Source organism: Bison bison, unplaced genomic scaffold (assembly GCF_000754665.1).
Source record: "Bison bison bison isolate TAMUID 2011002044 unplaced genomic scaffold, Bison_UMD1.0 scf7180017864145, whole genome shotgun sequence".
NCBI lineage: Eukaryota > Metazoa > Chordata > Mammalia > Artiodactyla > Bovidae > Bison > Bison bison.
Genome location: NW_011494717.1, coordinates 10,034,108 through 10,047,634, shown reverse-complemented (window position 1 = coordinate 10,047,634; position 13,527 = coordinate 10,034,108). Strand labels below are relative to the sequence as shown.

Here is a 13,527-nt window from a genome sequence, read left to right as displayed (position 1 = left end):
CAGGGCTGATCTCCTTCAGAATGGACTGGTTGGATCTCCTTGCAGTCCAAGGGACTCTCAAGAGTCTTCTCCAATACCACAGTTCAAAAGCATCAATTCTTCGGCGCTCAGCCTTCTTCAGAGTCCAACTCTCACATCCATACATGACCACAGGAAAAACCATAGCCTTGACTAGATGGACCTTTGTTGGCAAAGTAATGTCTCTGCTTTTGAAAATGCTGTCTAGGATGGTCATAGCTTTCCTTCCAAGGAGTGAGCATCTTTTAATTTCATGGCTGCAGTCACTATCTGCAGTGATTTTGGAGCCCAGAAAAACAAAGTCTGACACTGCTTCCACTGTTTCCCCATCTATTTCCCATGAAGTGATGGGACCAGATGCCATGATCTTGGTTTTCTGAGTGTTGAGCTTTAAGCCAACTTTTTCACTCAACTCTTTCACTTTCATCAAGAGGCTTTTTAGTTCCTCTTCACTTTCTACCATAAGGGTGGTGTCATCTGCATATCTGAGGTTATTGATATTTCTCCCAGCAATCTTGATTCCAGCTTATGTTTCTTCCAGCCCAGCGTTTCTCATGATGTACTCTGCATAGAAGTTAAATAAACAGGGTGACAATATACAGCCTTGACGTACTCCTTTTCCTATTTGGAACCAGTCTGTTGTTCCATGTCCAGTTCTAACTGTTGCTTCCTGACCTGCACACAGATTTCTCAAGAGGCAGGTCAGGTGGTCTGGTATTCCCATCTCTTTCAGAATTTTCCACAGTTTATTGTGATCCACACAGTCAAAGGCTTTGGCATAGTCAATAAAGCAGAAGTAGATGTTTTTCTGGAACTCTCTTGCTTTTTCCATGATCCAGCAGATGTTGGCAATTTGATCTCTGGTTCCTCTGCTTTTCTAAAACCAGCTTGAACATTAGGAAGTTCACGGTTCACGTATTGCTGAAGCCTGGCTTGGAGAATTTTGAGCATTACTTTACTAACGTGTGAGATGAGTGCAATTGTGTGGTAGTTTGAGCATTCTTTGGCATTGCCTTTCTTTGGGACTGGAATGAAAACTGACCTTTTCCAGTCCTGTGGCCACTGCTGAGTTGTCCAAATTTGCTGGCGTATTGAGTGCAGCACTTTCACAGCATCATCTTTCAGGATTTGAAATAGCTCAACTGGAATTCCATCACCTCCACTAGCTTTGTTTGTAGTGACGCTTTCTAAGGCCCACTTGACTTCACATTCTAGGATGTCTGGCTCTAGGTCAGTGATCACACCATTGTGATTATCTGGGTTGTGAAGATATTTTTTGTACAGTTCTTCTATAGAGAGGTAAATCACCCATAAATAAAAATTAAACCAATATGAGGCATGATGTGTAGACAGGTGCGAAAGAGTACTAGGAAATGGTCACAGAGACTGGGCAACCCCAGGCCCCTGAACTGCTGCGGCACTAATTACCTGTCCAGTATTCACAGAGAAGTTAATTGTGTATCTCTTTTAAGTGCCTATTATATCATAAGCTCATCAAAGGCTGGGCAGTGTCTTTCTCATCCAGAATCTGAAGAAGACTGTTCTTAAAGATTGGATTTGGAAAGGGGATCAAGAGGGCAAGTGAACTGGGCCACGGGAAAGAACAAAGTATATCACTTTATTTTCAATCTAGCGGTGAACTTTGATACTGAGCAGTTTTACGTTTTTCCGTATATGTTACCATATATATCTCCTCAATCAGTACGAGCTGCTTAATGGAATGCCACAGGGACTACATATGTCTACTGTTACAGTATATACTGATTTTAATATTTGCTATTTACAAATATTATGTGCTTTATGTTCATTTGGGGATCCTTTAACTCCATTTTTAAAAATAAAATGACTTCCTATTTTCAGTTCAGGCAAACTATCACTAAAAACACAGACTGTTTTGATGTCAAATTCCTCAAGGCATATAACATGTATTTCTGTAAATGTTACTCACTCTGAGGACACAGAATAGGCACATCTGTTTAAAAAAATAATAAGAAAAATGTGTATAGACTTTTCTAGCTTTACAGAGTACTTTTATATACTTTATCTAATTTGATACCTATAATTCCTTGAAGCAGACATTATTTTCACCAGCTGCATTTAATAAATGACATACTTGAGTTTCCAAAAGGTTTATTAACTTGTTCATACCATAGCTATACAGAGGCAGGACTCAAATCTAGTTCTGTAATTTAAATCCTAAGCTCCTTCCACTGGCTCACGTTGCCTTTTGCTCTTGGGTTTACTGCTCACTATGTTAAAATTACAACTTAGTAAGCTATAGTCTCTGCTGTGAAGGATGTACAGGGTTCATCCTTTTGGCTCCATGAGGCAAATATAGGAAAGAAAAAGACATACTAGATAGCTATACATGTATCACCAAGTCAGTTAGGGTGACCTTTGACTTGGAATAGGCCTACCAAGTACCCAAAATGATTTTTTTGAAGGAAGTTAGGCTTGCAGCAAACTTAAAAAACAAAAAACTGTCCAGTTGGTAAGGCCTCTTAGACCTCTGAGCATATCTGACTCTGACTCAGTGCTGTAGGGGGTTTCTACAGATGAATCACCCCCCAACCAAAGAAAAGTGGCAAGATTTTGAATGTCCATTCTTCAGTCACATTTTCCAAGTGCCTCAATGCAGTTTCAATACATGTCTGTTTGTGCCAAAGCAAAATTTGGTAACATATAGGAATAATACAAAACACGAAAAACAGACTAATTCACATGACAAGTACTTGGATTCAGAAAACCCTTTTGAATCCCTTCATCTTACAGAGTTTGATATAAAATATCTTCAGTCATTTGGAATAACTATCATTTTCCAAAACTGTTTATCTCTCTTCTGATTACTCATTTCATTTCCTCTGATTAATTTTAGAAAAAAATGCCTATTCACATATACTTTAATTTTACTTCAACCATGTTTATATTTTATATGTTTCATACATAAAATGAGATTCAGATTAATCTCCAAAGCAACAGCTATAGCATTGGTGCGAAGTATTTAACATGCAAGGTTCCCTTTAAAACAGCAGTAATTTTCAATAATAAAATTCAATGGCAATAATTTACCAATTCAAAGTAAGTACTGTCATCATTTAGTATCCAAGCAATATACATAATATCAGAAGCTTCATGACTCTTAAGCTACCAGATTTCTGGGGCTTTGAAATGCATTCTATTTTTTGTTCCTGTTATTTTGTTTTGTAGAAAATTAGATGCTGGTATTTTGATAGGCTAAAAAATGATCTTCCCACCTAGTCCTGAAACATCCACTCTGACCCCCTTAATGCCCAATTAAGACCAGGAACAATTCAAAATATAAACAAAATTTTATTTACCTAAATGAGTGAGTTATTCTGATTTTAAAAAACCTATTAGCTGATATGTACCAAGATTTCCCCAAAAGTATTTGATTACATAATTATTTTGCCATGGAGATTTTTCTTAAAAAGTGTAGCTGGAGTCAATACTAAAATTTGAACACAGTGGCTACATCATTAGAAGGGGTAGGACTGGTCAGAGTCCTTCAAAGATAAAACTTGGTAATCCACATATTAATTCACATATGAGAAAATAAAATTTAAAAAATATAAATATCTTGCTCAGTTTAACGAGGGCATATCCTGCCTGGATCAGTCAGCAGTCAGTAGAAGGATGACTTCTTTAAAAATGTTCTAAGAAGGAGTTAATAACTAAAATACCTATGAGAAATACTTTGCATTTTTCTTATAAGAATGATTTGAATAGTACAAATTAGTTAGAATTAAAAAAAATTTTTTTTGTTTTCCTTATCCCCAAATGCTTCTGACCCTACATTTTGCCTTCAGGCTACGTCATGATTTTTCTGAACATTAAAATAATGACTGCTGAGCCTTCAAACAGCTAACTCGCTTTAAGAAACTCCTAAGCTTCTAGGCAGTTTGGGCTCGTTGTCTCAGCCACGTTAAATCTGAGCGTCTGAACATCTGCTTCCTTAGAATCCAACCCCTCTACTAGCTCAGGTTGGATTCCCAGAGTAGAATCATTTCATTGGATTCAGTTACTCATTGTCAGCGTTGTTTTCACAAGTGCTTCCTATTTCCTTCTCTCTGGATTCAGAGACTGAATTTTGCCCAGCTCTTGAGCCACAGAAGAAATGGTCCCCTCCTTGTTCAGTATAATTTTCAATAGCCATTTCCTAAGCATTATTTTCTTCAAGAACTTGTTGAAACGAGTCACACTCAAACACTGCTAATTCTGCTCAACCTAGGCACTTCACAGAGTTGCTCACAGGGCTCTGACGCCCTGGCAGAAGGCAGGAACAATTAAGTTCTGCACCAGCTTGCCTCACGCTGGACAGTCACAGCAGTGACAGGTTCTACTGGTCACAGTCCCAGAGAACTGCCCGCCGTGCAGCTTTGAGAGGCGCCGGATGCACTGAGAAACTTTTGCCGCCTCTCTCCAAACCATGCTGAAGTTCTGATGGTTTTATCTTCTCTAGTAAATATGCTTAACTGCTCCTATGTGCTCATCCTTGTACCAGAAGACTTCATTAGTTTTATCTAAGTTCACAAGACTCTCGAGAAACTTCACTTCCCAGCCTCAGACCTCAACAATGGAAAAAAGACACTGGACAGCCAAAAGAAAAATGCCACATTGTGTATCCGATCCACAGGACAGCTGCCAGATACTCAACATTTCAGGCTTTGTTCTAACAAGTTTGATCATATGGTTTTTCCAGGAAAAAGGAAAAAAATCTAATTATGGCAAGATTAGAACAAGGGACATTAACAGCAAATAGTGATAACTAGCAGTCTGGCACAAAGCACTGAGAGAGAATAATAAATAAAAGCAGACTTAGGAAATCACAAAGCATCCCAGTTGGGGGGTGGGGGCGCGATTCAGTGCAGGAACAAAGAGCTTGATCGTTCCCTCAAGCTATTACCATACATAGTGATGTTCACTCCCAATCTTGGTAACGGGGCCAACACTCTTGGTTGCCTAACCAACAGCCATTCTCCATCTTCTTTTATATGTTCAGACACCTCCTCCCATAGTCGGAGAGCATTTACTTCCTCAACCTTCTATAAAACCAAGGCAAAGAAATGTGATTCAGTTCTGCCAATGGGACCTGAGTGGAAGTCGGCCAGGGGTCTCTGAGAAATCTTTTCCTAATTTAAGACACATATGGAGAAGCCCCCATTTCATTTTTGCCTAGATCTTATCATGTGAGATCTTGAGGCTTGGAGCTGGCACTCATCTCGTGACCATGAGCGGAAAGTCAGCCTGACGTCACTGAGCTGTCGAATTCATCTCTCTCTGGTACTGCCCAGCTCTGGATTCCTTGTTATGTCAGACATTACAAGACCTAACTATTTCAACTTTTTAAATCAGGTCTTCTTGGACCTGCAATGCAAGGAAACTAAAGGAAATGTTATTCCTTGCAGCTTCTGTTCAAGAAGGCAGGATAATCGTATAATCTATTTCAGAAATATTTCCATCAAGCATGGTTAAAAACATTCAAGGCGCATAAATAGGAAAGTTTTAGCTGTCTGGAAAATTCAGTTATGTGGGACAGTTCAATCCTTGAAAATGCCAGACAAATGAGGGGTTAACCATAATTGCTTCCCTGGGAGTCGCATCATCAAATATTTTCATCATTATTCACAAGTGAGCCATTATTTCATTCCTCCAAACCTTCCCAACTCTGTATTCTTGTGCGCTTGGGCTAGTAGGGAAGATGCTTCATGGATTCACTTTGTGGTGGCAATGGTTACGTTCCGATTTCCAGTCCTCTCAGGCCCCTCCAGTTCCTCGAAGCCTCAATAGGAGCTAGTTTTAACCCCATGTTGACTGGCTGTAAACTCCCCTTCCGACAATGATTCCATCTGAGGTCCATTCTTCTTAAGAGCAGTTTGTACACATCTCATTCCCAGGCTTGTGGGCACACAACCAATTAGGGAAGTTGCCACTTATTGACTGACCACCCCTGATTGTACCTCTGAGACACATGGATCCCAACCACTAGAAAGTTAACTACCACATATCCAAAATACTCACCTATAAGAAACAGAAAAGACAAGTTTTCCAATTCAGAAGTGTCCCTACTCAAGGCATTAAAGATCAAATGGAGTCTCTTTTTATCATCACTGCCTTACATTTAAGTGACTAAGGAGACCAAATATTAACCACATTTTAATACATTGGTTTCAATTTTTCACTTTTTTGTGTGATTTGATCATGTAAACAGATGACCTTTGGGGGTGTAGTAATATTAACAAACTAAAAGCTGAAGTTTCCCGGATTTTGCTGTAAATGCTAAAAATCCGAGTATGGGAGGTGACAGCACGATATGATGGAAAAAGTATACACAGCCTTTGGAGTCTGATAAAAATGGGTTTCAATTCTGAGCCCTATTCATTTATTAGTGGTGAGACCATAGGCAAAATATTTCATCTCTTTGAATCTTGATTTTTCTCACCTGAAAAATGAGGGTAATAATTCTTATAGCATTGTTGAAAGAACTGAACAAAAACAGAACAGGTAGTAAATAAACATTCATTCTTTCCTCCGACTCGTCCTTTTTCCTTACTTTGTATTTTTCTTTCAGTCTAGTTTTATACACTTCTATATATGTGAAATTTGTACCTATAGCATAAATTTTCACAGTGTTTAACTATTTTGATGGATCTCTTTCTAAACTTTGTACAGACCTTTACATCTCAGTAAAAATAACATACTGAAAAGAATTTAGCCTTTTCTTGATGACAAACAACACATGAAAAGATCATATACACGAGAGTCTCAAGTGTTAATAAGACCTCACCTTCTAAAAAGAAATGATACAAATGAATTTATTTACAAAACAGAAACAGATTCACAAACTTAGAAAATGAATTTATGATTACAAGGTGGGGGGGAAGGGATAGTTAGGGAATTGGAGATTGACCTGTACACACTGGTATATTTAAAATGGATAACCAACAAAAACCTACTGTATAGACAGGGAACTCTGCTGAATATTATGTAACAACCAACACGGGAAAAGAACTTGAGAAAGAACAGATGTATGTATATGTACTGATATAACTGAATTACTTTGCTGTCCACCTGAGATTAACACAACATTGTTGATCAACTATACGCCCATACAAAATAAAAAGTTTAAAAAGAGAGAAGACTTCACTTGCTCTTTCACAAATGCCTCCTACCACGAGCCAGACCCCCAGAACTGTTCAGTTAAGGAGCTGACATGCCTTTGAGGTGGTGCTGAGGTCCCCAGTGCTACTGGCATGTGTGTGCCATTCGCCCCCTGATCACAAACTTTATTTATTTCTGTCCCTTTATTTATTTCTGCTCCTTTTCCTTGGCCACTTCTCACCATGGCCAGCCCGGCCTCAGTATGGTCTCTCTCTCTTGCCTCTTCTCTTTGCCTTTGGTCTGCTTTATCCAGCCTGCATCTCAGCTCCTGAAGAGTCAGCGTGGTTGATTCTCTATCCGTAGGCCGGCACCTGGTGTGGAGCAGGGGCCGTATGATGTGAAGTGATGCCGTGTGAGCTCTGGTTCGGGCACTGTTTGGAGTTCAGATACTATCTCCTCCTCCTCTTCCGCCTGCTGTTGTTCGTTTCCTTCCAGGTTTACAGCTAACTTCCCAGGTAGGTGAAGTTATAGGAAATCTGGTTCCTGCTTACATTTTGTTTAGCATTTGCTTTTGAGGTACTTTCTAGAGACAAATTAATATTTCTGACCCCCAATGAGCCACTCACACAAAACTCCAGGAAGAATCTCACTGTGAAAGGGATGCCATAGTGTGGGCCCACAAGAGCCAGGTTCTTCCACCTGGCCACATAAATGAACCCAGGCTGAACCATATCAGCTAAGCTTCTTCTGCCATGAGCTCAGAGGGTCTCAACTAGAAGTCAGCATCTGCATCACCAAGGAATTAACCTTTGGGCCCCATCTCAGACCTCTGGTTCCTGAAAGTGCACCTGAAGTGTCTCTGATATGCCTCCCCAGCTGGGAATTACTACAAAAGTTGAGTGCTCCTAGGGGTAGGGGTCATGAATTAGTTATTTTATATTCTTAGCACTTGGCACAGGGCATGACATAACACAGGAGAGATACTCAATAGATGCTTGTTGAACTAAAGGAGTATTTAAGGGAAATGCAAAATTATAAACCTCAAGGAGATTCCATTTCACACGTATTAGACTGGCAAAAATTAAAAGCACCAGCAATCCCCAAGTATTGTCAAAGATGTGGAACACTGTAATTTCTCATCATTGACAATGAGAATATAAATTTCTATAACCTCCTGTACAGTAAAAGTGAAGATGTATAGACTTCATAACTTGGCATTCCCACTCCTAAAACACTGCCACAAGTGCATAAGAAGGTAGAAGGTTTGCTGTAGCACTGTTTGTGATAACAAAAACTGGAAACATCTTAAAGTGTCCATCAACAGGAGACTGTGGTACATTCCTCAATGGAATACCTTACAGCAGTTCAAATGAATGAGCTAGGGCTACATGTACCAACACAGAAAAACCTCAAGAACATAATGTTCAGTGGAAAAAGCAAGTTATAGATGAACAGTGTTCAGTATAAACTTACAAAGTCCAAAAACATGCATACAGTATTACACACTGCTTATGAATCCCTATGTAGTAGAAGTATAAAAACGTGCACCGGAATGATAAACACCAGATTAAGGAAAGAAGTTCCCTCTGGGGGTAATGGGAAAGGAGAGAGGGATAGGAATGCATTATGGAGGGGTCCTCAGGGGGACGTAACCAAATTAGTAATGTGCTCTTTCTTTAAAAACAAAGTGAAAACAAAAGCAGAAGCAATTACCAGCAAAACATTAAGATTTGGCTAAGGTGGGTACATGGTGTTTGTTTTGGTACTTTTTATATACTCAAGTCGAAGAAGGCAATGGCACCCCACTCCAGTACTCCTGCTTGGAAAATCCCATGGATGGAGGAGCCTGGAAGGCTGCAGTCCATGGGGTCGCTGAGGGTCAGACACGACTGAGCGACTTCACTTTCACTTTTCACTTTCATGCATTGGAGAAGGAAATGGCAACCCACTCCAGTGTTCTTGCCTGGAGAATCCCAGGGACAGGGGAGCCTGGTGGGCTGCCGTCTATGGGGTCGTAGAGTTGGACACGACTGAAGCAACTGAGCAGCAGCAGCATATACTCAAGCAAAGCAGACAGACATTGATATTCAGAGCAGCACAAAACAATCAATATGATTCCATTTGTATAAATTTCAAAAACAGGAAAAAATAATGATATATTGTTCATGGGTATATGTTACGTGACAGAAGTATCATGTAAACATAAAATTCAGGGGAGTGGTTACTCCTGAGGGGGACACGCTTAGGGCTTCTAAGATACTGGCGCTGTGTTCCATTTCTGCAGTCGGTGGTGTTTTATTAGTCTTTAAAGTACATGGGTATGTTTTCTATGATCCTTGTACATATATTCAAAGAAATATTTTTTTAAATGGGAGCATTTATAAAACTAAGAGAGTTTAGAAAATTGAATGGTCTTCAGGGAAAAATAAGACACCAAGTTGTAAAGAAAAATAAAATAACATAGAAGAAAATGGTGCAGAAAACCTGGAATACAGCTTACAGAGGCACTGCAGAAGAGGCACATTCTCTCATGAGAACACTGTCAGGCTGGCACAGTCAGCTGGTCCACTGAGTTGCTCCTTTGCTCTCAGATTTGCTGAGTGGAAGGCGGAGTGCTGGGAAGAATGAAGGTGTCTGGGCCCTGAGCACCGGCAGGCCCAGGGGAAGGGGAGAAGTTCCCACAGCTCACGTGGGGTGACAGCAGAGGTGCGGAGGGAGGGGACACTGCTTGAGGTGGACGCTTTGCAGAAGAGATGGATTTTGAGTTGGATCCAGAAGGTTAAGGGCTGAATCAGAACCAGAGTCTGGGGGATACTCCGTAAACAGGGAAGAAGTCAATAAAGCTTTGATGTTGTGCAGATGTAAACATTTTCTTTTTAAAAAAAAAAATTATTTATTTCGTTGTGCCAGGTCTTAGTTGCAGCATGTGAACTCTTAGTTGGGGCATGCAGGATCTAGTTCCCTGCCCAGGGATCAAACTGGGTACCCCTGCAATGGCAGCATGGAGTCTTAACCTCTGGATCACCAGGGAAGTCATCAGTTTCCATTTTTATTTGACTCTTTTCGTACTGTATACATTCAATTCAGAGAAGCTATAACCTGTCCTATTTCACTGATCCCACTTTCTTTCTCACCACTGCCCTCACCTTTGCACACGTGGAGAGGAACAGGGGACGCAAAGACGAAGGAAGCCAAGGCTGCCCTTGGAAGCTCACGGCCAAGCTGCTCTCCCTTCCTGGAGGAACCTCCTTCCTTCCCTAGGTTTATCTGGGTTTCGTCTCATCATGACTCAGTTTGTTGGAAATGCCTCTGTCCTAGAACTCTGCATGCTTTCAACTTGTACTCCAAACAAGGCCTCATCAGGGCTGTCCTCCCCAGGAGAAAAGCAGCCAATGGCCGAGGCCAGGACTGAGGGGTCCCCTGCATGGGAAATCTTCCTTAGCCTGGTGTTTCTCTGCCTGCTTTTCCAGGTTTGTCTATTCCCTCATCTAACACACACTGAGTGAGCACATCCCATGTTGCAGGTCCCAGGCTACACATGAGGACCCACGCTTCCTGGAAATGAATGGTAGGTGCAACACTGTGCACTTCCTGTGATGTCCTCTGGTTTCTGTGTCCCCTGAGGATGCGTTCCATTTGGATCCTGGCATTTCCCCAGGCCTGGCTTCTGGTTCAGTCCCTACAAGCTGCTCTTGCTTCTGCGGCCTTCTTCCAGGAAGCATCTCTTGCCCACTCTGTCACTAAGTGACACGTGCCCATGATATAGTCTTGGCTGAATTGCTAACAATTCAGTGTTCCTGTCGTAATTCTATATTCTCCACATGTGAACACTGGGCTAGACACAAGGCAGGTAGTTGATGTATGTCTAGGAACTCTGCCTGGCAGAGACCATAAAAGTGAGGAGAGGTCAACGACAAGAGACATAAAGAAGGAAGCATGTTTTTAAGAGATGCAGAGAAAAATCATAAATAGCATTTCAGTTCAGTTCGGTTCAGTCGCTCAGTCGTGTCCAACTCTTTGTGACTTCATGAGCTGCAGCATGCCAGGCCTCCCTGTCCAACACCAACTCCCAGAGCCTACCCAAACTCATGTCCATTGAGTCAGTGATGCCATCCAACCATCTCATCCTCTGTCGTCCCCTTCTCCTCCTGCCCTCAATCTTTCCCAGCATCAGGGTCTTTTCCAATGAGTCAGCTTTTCACATCATGTGGCCAAAGTACTGGAGTTCCAGCTTCAACATCAGTCCTTCCAATGAATACCCAGGATTGATCTCCTTTAGGATGGACTGGTTGGATCTCCTTGCAGTCCAAGGGACTCTCAAGAATCTTCTCCAACACCACAGTTCAAAAGCATCAATTCTTCGGTGCTCAGCTTCCTTTATAGTCCAACATAATTTAATACCATTTAAACTTCTATCTTTAAAAGAATGTAGTCACAATAAATAAACTCCTGGCCTGGGAGGATTAAAACAGAAATCTGGCTAAATTAAGGAAGAATTTGATTAGAATAATCCTTAAATAAGTTAAAATATATTCAAATGCAAAATCCTTGGCATTTAAAAGCTGGGCAAAGTCTTTAAAGAGTCATAAGCTTCTAATTTCAAAATATCATGGATGATTTACCAAAGGCAGATGATTAGAAGGAATAGGACAAATTCTGAAAAGGAGGAGGACTGACAATGGTCAGTTTAAATTCCAGTCTTAAAAAATTAGAACATCCTGCCAGGCACAAATTTGCAAATAACGCAACTACTCCAAAGTGAAGGATGACTAACTAGGCTTTAAGAAGAAAAAGAATTCTGAAACTAGTTATTTTTATTTTTGAAAGGGTCTGGTTATGAGCTTTATATGCTAGAGAAAATAGCAACAAGTATCCAATTTGAGAAGCATTCCTGGAGAATCTACTATGAGCTAGCTCTAGGGGGCCAAGTTGAGTAAAGCCTGGTCCTTCCCGCTGACCATCACTGTTCTCAGGCAGGAAAATGACGGTGGGTTATAATAGAGGTAGTAACTGCCTGGGTGGGGGTGGAAAGATAATCCAAGGGCTTCTAGAAGGTTTGCTGGATAAGCAGGACCTTGAAAGACCACTAGGATTTGGACAGGGAGTTGCAGTGAGAGGCTTATGACAGGGAAGGGACAGAGAAAGGTGAGGGGATTCCAGGCAGAGGGAACAGCATCGAGCAGTCGGAGGAGAGGAGGGTGAGGGGATGAGGGTGATCAGGGCAGAGGGAGCACTGACCAGAGGATACAATGCTGGTGCGGGGGCGCTTTGGATAAATACTCCAAACTGTGGAGAGTCATGAGCACAAAGCAAAGCAGTGTGGACTTTCTTCCATGAGCAGCGAGATCCTTGAACATTTCACCCACTCTGGTCAGAAATTTTCCTGTAATTTAAATACCCTCAAATGGTAGAAGTCTTCTAGAAAGGAGAATGTTTTAGAAGGTACACATGCACAAATCACAAATAATTTATTATTTATTATTAGAGGAGTGCAGTCACTCACTTCTAAGTTTGTGAACCGATTCCACTTTACAAAACATCTCTTAAGACTTACTAGTGTGTCCCTTATGGTCAGAGGGAGGCTATGAGGGGTAAGCTTGGTGATGGGCTTCATCAGCTTATAGGAGTCTTCCGTTTTCTCTCAAACAACTCTAACTTTCTATGAGGACAATTCTACAGCAGAGCCTGAGATTTGGGACTGGGTTTAAGACTGGGATGGGAAATAGTTTAGGTCAAATATGTGGCAGTGCTTGGAAACCAGAACCCTCAAGAGTGACTGTATGTTTCCTTACAAGACAGCGTTAGAACCCTGGCCACCCTGTCACTCTCCTATGCAGAAAGCTGCATGAACTTATTTTTTGTGTATTACACTTCCCAAGCATTCTCCACTCCAGATTTATACTGTGCTGGGGTATCAAAATTACAGGAAAATGTCTGACCCACTAGATTAGATGGTTGTGGAAATGTTCAGAGATAAGTCACTCCATTCTTTGGTTGCTTAAGGTTCAGTTTCCTCTGGTGAGATGAACAGGAAAAGAGCTTATCTCATTGAGGCTGAAGGGTCACGTGAAAAACACGTGCCCTGGAGGTGGCGACCTAGGTTCCACCTAGTGATCATATCGCACTGGTAGATTCACTGACCTCTCCGAGCTTCTTCCTCATTGTAAAACTGGAAAGACTCTAACCTCCAGGTTGAAAATAGCACATGTGGTACAGCATCTGGCGCATAGAAAGTGCTCGATACATAAAGGGTGGAGCCTAAGGGAATGTAAGAACGGGCAGGTATAGTGGAGAGAATATGATCTTAGGAATTTGACAGATCCAGGCTTGATTCCTACTCAACCGGTTATGACCTGGGTGACCTTGTGCAATTTGCTAAACTCTCTGAGT

At 41.3% G+C, this 13,527-nt stretch overlaps 1 protein-coding gene across 4 annotated transcripts in view; it reads right to left on the bottom strand.

The window, feature by feature from the left end:
• BRE (brain and reproductive organ-expressed (TNFRSF1A modulator)) overlaps nt 1-13,527 on the bottom strand; it is a 474,306-nt gene that overhangs the window by 40,442 nt on the left and 420,337 nt on the right. The gene's annotated exons all lie outside the window — the stretch shown is intronic.